General features: G+C 37.3%; 1 long non-coding RNA gene across 1 annotated transcript; it reads left to right on the top strand.

The window, feature by feature from the left end:
- Positions 1–3,024: 3,024 nt before the first annotated feature.
- On the top strand, positions 3,025–4,564 carry LOC146884649 (uncharacterized). Its single transcript, XR_014996577.1, has 2 exons — positions 3,025–3,145; positions 3,839–4,564. It is a non-coding gene; the product is annotated as an uncharacterized LOC146884649 (long non-coding RNA).
- The last annotated feature ends 6,270 nt before the right edge of the window (positions 4,565–10,834 follow it).

Here is a 10,834-nt window from a genome sequence, read left to right as displayed (position 1 = left end):
TGTGAGGATTTCATAAAACTGAATTAGTCATATTTTGAATTATTTGATGCCTGTTCTTTCTGAAACTTATACCTTTTTTAATAGTGGAAAATGGGAATCCAAGGTAAGAGGATGTTGAAACATTGCTTAGGTGTGTCCTCTGTACCAACCAAAACCAGAACCAACCTTTCACCATTTTAAAAGGAAAAGAAAGAGAAAACCCATATTTGCTCACAGCAAAGAGATTCCAAAATGGGATCATGTTGCTCCTAATTGCACATGTTCTCTCTTCTTGCTGGAACAAATTATCATTATCCAAAATTGTTTATCTTTTACTTTATGTTTTTGGGCACTATTGATTGAAACTTTGACATGTGAGGTAGCACACTTGTATCATCAATTCGGCTGTTACTTCATGTACTCCAATTTTTTCTTCCTGCACCCCATAATTTATTAAAATACCAATTCTACCCTTGAGTCAATAGTAAAGTAAACCCTAATTTTTCCTCCCCAATCTTGTGCCGCAGCTCCTCCCTCACCCCGTCCACCTACGTCCCTTTCTCCAATCTCCTCTTCCCTCCAATATTGTTGCACTTCCATCATACCTAACACTTCATTCTTCTTTTTCCTCATTATGTTTTTTGCAACAACTCTCCTTCAACATGTGCATGAGGTTACGAATGAGTCCCAAACAACATGCCTCATGCCACATGCCACGACTATTCTCTCCCAACAAAGTCATTAGGGATGCAACAATGCAAAAACAATTTCATTTTGTTCAAACAAACACTTTCATTTTTATATTTTGCATTTGGTGTATCCGAAATAGAACTGATCATGGATTGGATTTTTAATGATCTAATTCACATATATTTGTGATCCAAATAATTGAATTAGATTTTCGATCCAAATCCATTTTTTCAGAAAAAGTAGATTGGATTTTTTTAAAATCCAGATACAAATATTTGGATCAAGTTTAAATTCATATTCAAATATTTGGATCAAGTTCAAAATCCAAAATCCATTCTTCATAAAATAAATTTAAATTGAATTTTCTAAAACTTGTGTCTATAGGCCGACACCATAGAATTTGGCAGATTTTTTGTCGGGGCCAACGAGGCCAAATTTCAGCATGGGATGGACTCGACTGACTTTCAGTCGGGGCCGGCCGAATTTTGGTCGAGTTCGATTGAATTTTGGTGGAGCTCGTCTTCGTCGAATTCGGCCAAATTTTGGCTGGGGTCGACTCAGCCGAATTTTGTGCTAGGTTGACTTGGCCAAATGCGAACGAATTTTGGTCGGGGACGATGTGACCAAATTTGGGCTAGGGTCAACTCGACAAAAATTTAATCGAGATCGACTTGACTGGATTCGGTCAATTTTTGGCCATGGTTGACTCCGCTAAATTTGTCAGTTGGGACTGACTCGACTGAATATGTTCAATTTTCGATCACGACCGACTCAGTTGAATACAATCAAATTTCGTTCGGGACTTACTCAACTGAATATGGCTAAATTTGGGTTAGGACCGACTCGACCAAATTTTGGCCATGGCCAACTCGACTGAATTCGGCCAAATTTAGGTCGGGACAGACTCGCCTGAATATGACCAAATTTCGGTCGCAATTGACTCTGTCGAGTACAACCAAATTTGGGCCAGGACCAACTTGGTCAAATTTCGGTCGAGGCCAACATGACCGAATTTTGACCGAAGCCAACTCGACTGAATTCGGTCGAATTTCAGTCGTGGCCGACTCGATTGAATATGGCCAAATTTCGATCGTGACCGAATCATTTGAATATGGCCAAATTTCATCCTAGGCCATCTCAGCCGAATACGACCAAATTTGGGTCAGGGTTGACTCGTCCAAATCTCAATCGGGGCCAACTCAATTGAATTCGGCCGAATTTTGACCGGAGCCAACTAGGCTGAATAAGGCCAATTTTTGGTGGTGGTTGTCTCGGCCGAATACGGTCAAATTTTGTTTGTGTCAACTCAGCCCAATGTAGTCAAATTTGGGTCGGGGTCAAGTCGACCAAATACTTCCAAATTTTGTCCAAGATCAGTTGGGCCAAATTTCGATCGGGACCGACTTGACTGAATTCGGCCAAATTTTGTATAGCGTCACACTAACTTAGTCAAATACGACTAAATTTGGACTAGTCCGTCTCGACCTTTAGCCCAACCTAACAAAAAATATAAATTGAAAATTTGGATAGGATATTTTGGATTATCCATTTTGAAAATCTAGATTTAGAGAATGGATATCCAATCCATAGAATATATAATGTAGATTAGATTGAAATCCAGATCCAATAAAATGGATTTTAAATGGATTAGATTTAAAAAAAATAGATATTAATGGATTGGATCAGAGAAAAAGTATATTGGATCATGAAAATTAGATTTTTTGCCCACCCCTAATCCAAAGCTATTTCCAATTTCGTATGTAATTTTTTTTAAAATGATCCGGAAAGTATTTTCAAATCCAGAAATACATTCTTGACTAGGATTTACATTTTGAAACAAGTACTTCAAAAAATGATTTTAGACCAAAAATACCTTTTAAAACAATCATTTCAAAAACATTTTCTTATATTTTGGATTGGATATTCCAAAAGAGATTTTGAGGATTCGAAAAAACCTTCCGGAACATCTAATTTAAAACTATTAAAAATAAGGTTGTGAAGGGGTTTTTATTATATTTTTAATGAGTTTGGGGAGTACCACTTTTATGGGGGTGCAAGTAAAAAAATAGGGAGGTGTAAACACCCCTTCAATCTTAGCGTAATAAAATAAATCGATCCAGTATGTGTTGATCCGATTTTTGTTCGATATATTATTAACTCACAAAAAAGGGATTTTCTTCCTGCATCCCCAAAATTTCTTTTACACTCTCAAATATTTTTGAAATTCAACAATTGACCTTTGACTTTGACGAGGTGCATTAAATTTTTCAAAATTTGAACCTCACCCTTTCTCCTATTTACTAAGAACGAACTGAATCTCACATTTCCCACATTTTTACCCTAGCTCTGTCCTCACCCCAACCTCACACTCTTCCCTCTCTCTCTTCTCCTCTTATGCTTCACGTAGTTCTCCTTCTCTAGACCTTGCTCTTTCCTCTCTTCTTCTTCTCCTTCATCAAGACACACCATTTGACAGGTAATATTTGTCTTCCTCTGTGTTTTTGTTGTTTTGCCTGTGCTTTGCTGTCATGCTACGTTGTAGTTTACGAATGATTCAAAATTTAAATTTTATGATACTTGATAAATGAACGGATCTAGGAAATTCAAACCGGAAATGGACTTTCGTAGGCAAAAATAATATCGTAAGTGGACTTGCAAAAGAGAAAGTTTCGAAAACCATAATCAGAAGTGGATTTCCGTAAGTGAAAAAATGGTTTAGAAAACCATCATCAGAAGTCGACTCTCGTAAGATTATCATGAGTCCCAGATGTGGAGAGCTTTCCGAAAGTGGGTGAAATTGGGAATTTGACTTCTGGAAGTCGACTTTTGGTTAAGTGTGTTTTCGGAAGTCGACTTCCGTAAGGTTATCATGGATCCTGGATGTGGAGAGTTCTCCAGAAGTGGGTGAAATTAGAAATCTGACTTCCGGAAGTCGACTTCCATTTAAGTGCGTTTTCAGAAGTTGACTTTTGATTTTTTTAATTTAAATTATTTATTTATTTATTTGAAATTTTATTATTTTAATATTTCTAAAATATTTAATTTGTATTTTTTATTTTAGTTTTTTTGTTATTTGTTTAGTGTTTTTATGCTCTAATTTATAACTCTAATTAATTTAATTTCAATATGTTTTTGAATTTGTTTATTATGGATCTGGCTATGCCAAAAGGAGCATCAATACCTCATGGCAGAAGCTCTTCACATGTTGAGGCCTTTGAGCAAGAGCCTAGACGTAGGCCCACGACATCCGTTAGCAGAAGAGACAAGGGTCGACATGGAAAAGCTGGTTGATGGAGCTCCAATGTGTGGTGACTGGTAGGAACTCCATAGGCAGCGAAAAATGGCATGGAGACAAGTGTTTAAGGCTCTTGTAGCAATGGAATTTGGAGTGGTGAAAGGAGAACTAGACTAGAAACTAGACTAGTGGAAGGTGGCTAGAGGAAATGTTGTAAACCTCTAGCTTTGGTGTTCTCAAAACAATAGAAGAGTGGAGTGATCTCAACATAAACATTTTATTAGAAATTTCAAGAGTGATTACAATAGCCTAAAATTTAGGATTTTATATGAAAGCAAATACACATAAGCACTCTTAGCCCTTGGATGAGAAAGGCATTCAATCTTGGCCATGGAAGATGGCTTGGAGAAGGAGCAAGGCTCATGGCTATTGGATGATGCCTTGGAAAAGGAGGAAGCATTCCTAGCCCTTGGATGCATTGGATCCATGAGGTGTAGGAAGGAATGTTGACTTCCACTTAGTCCACCTTGGACCTTTGGTAGCTCATGGCCAAATCTCCTATTGGGCTTAGTCAAGCCCAATTTTATCAATTCAAGTACACATTGTTTGACTTATTATTCTAGAAAATAAGGCATAAAAAATGGGCCAATCTTATTGTTATTCTACTGCTCTTTGATACACCTCTTCAAATCTTCACATCTTCTTTAGCCCATGTGAAGAGTGTGAGAAGCCCATGGGGTTTGGGTCATCTTGGATGAAGCCCAATTGGATCTTTTTTAGCATGCCCCTTGTTATTGGGCCTCTTGGTGGGCTTTGGGATTGAGATGCATGTGGGTCATGGATTGGGCCTTGAGCATGATTTGGGCCTAGGCGTTAGCCCAAGCTATAAGCCTTGTTGGGATCACATCATTCCCTCCCTCTTGAAGAGGATCTGTCCTCATATCAAGAAGGTTATTTAAGGCTTACAGCAACCAAATTTGAGGTTCCACCAGGATCAAAAATATATTTGCAATAGTTATCAAATAAAATTTCATTAAATTCAGAGAGACCATGCAGTATACATGAATGTGTAATGTGTGAAAATGGGCTTATAAAATTGGAAGAAGTTGATAATAGGCCAACTTCACAAAAAGAGTGTCTTACACTTTGACTTAGATGAGTTTTGAAAAGAATTTGAAAGTCAAAGTTTGTTTTGGCAGAATATGTTGAGGAGGATGAAATAAGTGAATGAGATGGAAAACAAAATGTTTGAAAGGGAAACAAACCGAAAGATTTAATGAAAAAGTGAGAAGAGTTTAAAGATGGAAAAACTCTCTTTGGAAATTGGGTCTTCATGGAAGGAATTGGTGAAGGATGGTACACCAAATCCCTAACAATGAGGTCCTTTTTTTCGTTTGAGATGCTCTTTAAGTCTACCACTTATGATTTTCTTTCAAGCTCATTCTCTTGTCTAATTTTCTCTCTTTCTTCAAATTCTTTTCTCTCATTCTCTTCTTTGGCTTTTCTAAGACTCTCCTCTTTTGCCTTTTCTTTCTCATCTCTTTTCTTCTTCTCATTTTTCTCATATTCCTCTTGTTCTCTTTTCATTGCCTCAACACGAAGCTTTTCAAGCTTTTCTTTTACTCTTTGCATATCAAGCTCGCGAAACCTTTCAAGCTTCTCTCATACTCTCTTTTGTTTTTTTTTTCTCTCTCTCTCTTTGTTCACTCAAAAACAAGTCCAAATTGTTCTTAAAATTTTTTTCGAGTCTAGAAAACTTAGCAAGATTTTGGATGAATGCATCACCTATGTTAATGAAGTTTTCTATCCTAGACTGTTGCTCTTTAGTTATCCTAAATGAAGGGGGAATGAAATGTTTCCACATGCATGCTTTTAATTCAGAAAATGTGTTAATGCATGATTTTCTCCCCTTTTTCACTCTATATTGCCTCTCTTGCAACCACTCGGATGCACATCCTATAAACCTAGAAGTAACATGCCTAAGAATGTCAAATTGACTATATTTACTAAACAATGGTTGCACCAATTTTTTTGTATCCTATATCCAATCTCTAAATGATATTGGTCCTATATCCTTCCCAAATAATGGAATGTCGCTATGAAATGTATGATGCAACTCATGACTACCATGCTTATGCAACCTAGGACTATATGTAGAATATGTACTCATGGTGATTGAATGAACTTATGAAACTTGAACAAAGTGTGGTAGAGGAAATCAATCACAAGTGGACCTCCAGGTTAGGCGAGGTGAGTCTTTAAGACTTCTTAAATACCAAGGTCAATCCTTGCCAAGATACACTTGTAAAACGTTTCAAAGATCACACAATTGTCTAAGTGCTAAGTAAATAGAATCATTTGAGTCACTAAGCACAAAATAAACAAACAAGACTCAAAGAAATTTAACACTAAAAACGGACCCCTAATTGGAAAAATTTTAGAGACTTTGGTCTCACAAATCAAGCCACTATGTAACGTGAAAACATGAATCTAAACTATACGACCTAAGGCAAGGTGAGAAAGCACTTGGAACTTTCAACACACTTACCACTAAAAGCGTTTGCACTATATGGGAAAAAGGTTCTACTTAGGAGATGTGATTGAACACCTTGAGGTTCCCCAAGACACCTAAGTAGGCAAAAATTATAATGAACAACTTTTAAAGAAAATTTGGTGCACTAATTTGGTACTCAAAATGAAGCCACCCAATACCACTTAATGTGTCAAATTGTGATTCCAAAAGAAGCAATTTTCACAAACAAAGGAAACTTCACAAAGGTACCAAATATGGTGTCCAAAAGATACAAAATGAAGAACAAAATAAATCTAAACAAGAAGCAATTAAAGTCCAAAAGGTGCTGCTAATGTGCTGACAATAATGCCCAATGTCGAGAGCAAAACTAGGCTTGTAGCCTCTTCTTTAAAGCACAAAGTTCACCATCAACTAAGGCACTTGTAAAGCACCTTGAGAACACCAATTTGAAGGGCAAAACAATAACAAAACAGTCACAGATAGAGGCAAAACAACCACACAAATTTGCACAAAAATGTTAGCACTTACACTCACTAGGAAATATGGCTCAAAACTCACACAATATTTGGAAGCAAAAGGAGGAAGCACTCAAGAATCAAGTAAACTAATGTCTACCTTAAACTCCACCTCCTAAAATGCTACCACTAGAATAGAAATCATTCATAGAGTTTAATCCCCACAATACCATAGAAAGCATAAGACCAACAAACTTGAATTAAGCCAAGAAAGAAAGCAAGAAAGAAAAGCTAATTAAGGAAGCTAAACCAAATGGAAGTAAAATGAAACATGACTGAAAGGAGAGCCAAGAAATGACAAGCAAGAAATTAAGGCAAGAAATAAAGGCTAGCACAATCAAAATGAACCTAGAATTGCACTAGAGTTGAAGAAGAAAACTGAAAAATAGAGAAGGAAAAGTGCTCATAAAACAGCCACTGTACTAATTGCAAATTTGTGCCATTTGAGGGAATGAAATCTAGTTCTATTGAAGGAAAATTTAAAGCAATTAGGAGTACACAATTAAGCAATCAATTATATCAATAAAGAGCACTTAAAACACAATAAACTCACACAAACAGCACTGAAAATGGTTTTTCTCAAAACTGGCAGTCTAGAAAATGTTGATTGATGCCTCAACTTCAGAGATTTTTCATATTTGTGAGTGATTCTTTTTTTTGTTATTTTCGTCTATCTCTTATCTTGAAGAGGCAAAAATCAGAAAAAAAAATTTGATCGAGCCATGTGTTCAGGATAAATCATAAACAGTAGGTGCGCGTTTAGTGAAAATTGAAAAATAGACTAGAGTAGAGTTGCTCACGGAAATGTGAAGATGTTCTATGAAATTCAAGATGAATGAACTTGATTATGATCTAGAATCAAGCATGAATCATAGAAGAACATCTAAGACACTCAAAAGCATAATCCAATCGGTGAAATGGAAGAAAAACAGTGAGACCTTTGCCTTACACATCCACAAGCATCACTTGAAGTTCATAGCTCAAATGTGTGATGTAGGACTTGGTTCTCATCAAGCAAGTGCAGAATTTAACAATATGAACAAAAATGAAGATGAAACAAAGTGCTTAAATATGACTTAAGAGAAAACACAACATAATGAACTAAAAATTAAAAGATGCACCGATTAAAATGAAGAAAAAACAGCAAGAATCAAAGAACAAGTGCTGGAAACAAAAAAAATGGAACCTAAAAACCCATATTCACCATTGAAGCAAGGAGTACTACAATTTGAATCAACAAGATTCATGTAGCCTCAATGACAATCGGTAGAAATGAAAGAAACTTGAAGAAACAACAACAAAAAGAGATGAACAAGACGAAAATCACAAGAAAAACACAAGATATGGAAGGAAACCTTACTCAAACCAACACAAATAATGAACAATGGCTTGAGTGGCTCTAGATACCACTTGATGGACCTTGGAGAACGAAAGTGGAGAGAAGCAAGTCCATGGTTGCAGCAAAAATGGGGTTGGAAAGGAGGAGTGGGCTCAAGTTTGGAGGCTCTTGAAGCAATGAAGATGATATGGAGAGGAAACCTAGAAGAGAATTCTATTCTAGGGAAGGAGGCTAGAGGAGTTCTTGGTAGAAACTAGTCTAGCAAAATGACTTTAGAGGCAATAGATGGAGTACTCTCAACACTTAGTCTATTACCAATCCAAAGTAACCAAATACAAGCATAAGAAGCTCTCATTTATAGTAGAGGAGCCTTCCTTAATGCAATGAAAATGAGAAAGGAAATGAAATGCAAATGTATGGCTTGCTCTCTAAGTTGCTCATGGAACCATTGGATGCAAAGGAGCTAGTATCTCGTGCTAAGTGTCCTCCTTCACATGTCTCATGCATTGTCACACTTGGAACCATGGGGAAGGAGTCTTTGGAGAGAAATTCTCGGCCAAGGCATAATTGAGTTTGAATTAGCATAATTTGCAAGCTAATCAACAAGTTTAATAAAGCATGGCCTAGCAATTGGCCCAAAATTAAAATATATTCTAATACTCTAATCATGCATCCTCTTGTTCTCGGGCCTTTTGGTGGACTTTGGGCTTGAGATACATGTGGACCATGGATTGGGTCTTGAGCATGATTTGGGCCTAGGCGTTGGCCCAAGCTATAAGCCTTGTTAGGATCACATCATCGAGATACACTCCCTTTGAGGTGATGTTTGGTCACCCACCTCCCACCATCCCTCAAGCATTGCACTTGGATACAACTAATGTAGCAGCTCATTTTGAGGTCCATTCCCGCGAGGAGATCATGAAGAAATTACACTCCAATCTCCTCATGGCTCAAAAGAACATGAAACGATGGGCAGACTCACACTGTCAAGATCTCAGTTTTGACGTCAGGGATTAGGTTTATGTCCGACTTTGACCTCGCCGCCAAGGCTCTATCATATGCCAGTACCTTGGCAAGTTGCAAAAACATTTTTTTGGTCCCTTTCACATGCTTGAGAAGATTGGTGTAGTTGCCTACCGCCTAGACCTCCCCCTTCTGCAAAAATCCACAATGTCTTCCATATTAGCATCTTGCGCCTTCATCGTGGTACACTTCCTTCCCCTCCACCACTTAAACTCCCTCTTGAGATAAAAGACCACTAACCCATTCTTACTCTAGTCATTATTCTAGATTGGAAGATGTCCTTTGATACCACCAACCCACAACAATTGGTCTTGATTAAGTGGGAAGGACTCCCTTTGGAAAAGGCAAGTTGGAAGCCCTGGTCTCAAATTCAGGCCCAGTTCCACCTTGAGGATAAGGTGACTCTCGATGGGGAAGGAGATGTTAGGCCCATTTCTAATACCACCAATGTTGGGCCCATCATAGAAGAACAACAAGACTCAGTGGATGCGCAAGAATGTCTAGAAGCTGCTGCCAGACCTCAAAGGATTAGGAACAAACCCCTCTAGCTCAAAGACTATGCAATCAATTGACCACGTGGCAAACTTTGTAGGAAACAATTAGGCAATAAAGGAGCATGTCTAACAACTTTTGTTTTTTACTTTGCACGTAGTGTGTACGGTGCTTTATAGGCACAACTGATGATTGGAAATAAGGATTATGACATTTGCCTCAACTTTCTCTAATATTTTCTCTTCCTTTTAATTATTCCTTTCTCTGTACATCATCTATCAAAGATCATGTCGGATTAGGGGCCACGATTCCTCACCCATCCTTAACAAGGCAGCAATACATTTATACCCATAATGGTCATTAAGAACATCGACAATGTAAAGGTGACAAATAAGATGAAACTAATCTAACATGGCAATTGAACTTTGTTGTGTAGATCCAAAATTGTCATTACATTTCCCCTTTGATTTCATGTGATTCTTCAAGGAATGACTACTTTGTGTGGAAATGAAGACGTCAATTTGCTTAAAGTAGGATGGATCATGCTTAATAAACCGTTCAGATCAATGAACTTTATTTTGTGCACCTTTGATTTTAACTTTTTGCATTGGAGGTATCATTAATGTCATTGCAGGACACACAATTTCAAGTAACTTTTGTTTGATTGTTACTTTTCCTGCAATGTCCACTTCGCTGAAACGATTGACCACCATGTCAATTTCCTTGTCAATTTATAACCTTAGAAGCGATTCAATTGAGAAATATTTGAAAGGCTTAATCTAGTCCACATTATATGAAGAATAGTCAGAGGAATCACCCCATGCACATATCGTGCTAATTCACAAGCACATGGTAGATCATACATTGCTTTCAACACCAAACCATAACTCCCACTATCAAATCCTATATGCATGACTCGTTCAACATCATCAACAATAAGTCCTAAAGCATGTCTTGATACAATTCCAACCAATCTTTTATACATGTTTCCCTTATACACGTCATTGATCAAATTTATACTTTTTTCA

Source organism: Vigna unguiculata, chromosome 7, assembly GCF_037176805.1.
Source record: "Vigna unguiculata cultivar grain cowpea cultivar isolate G323 ecotype 2 chromosome 7, ASM3717680v1, whole genome shotgun sequence".
Lineage (NCBI taxonomy): Eukaryota > Viridiplantae > Streptophyta > Magnoliopsida > Fabales > Fabaceae > Vigna > Vigna unguiculata.
This window is presented reverse-complemented; position numbering and strand designations above follow the sequence as displayed.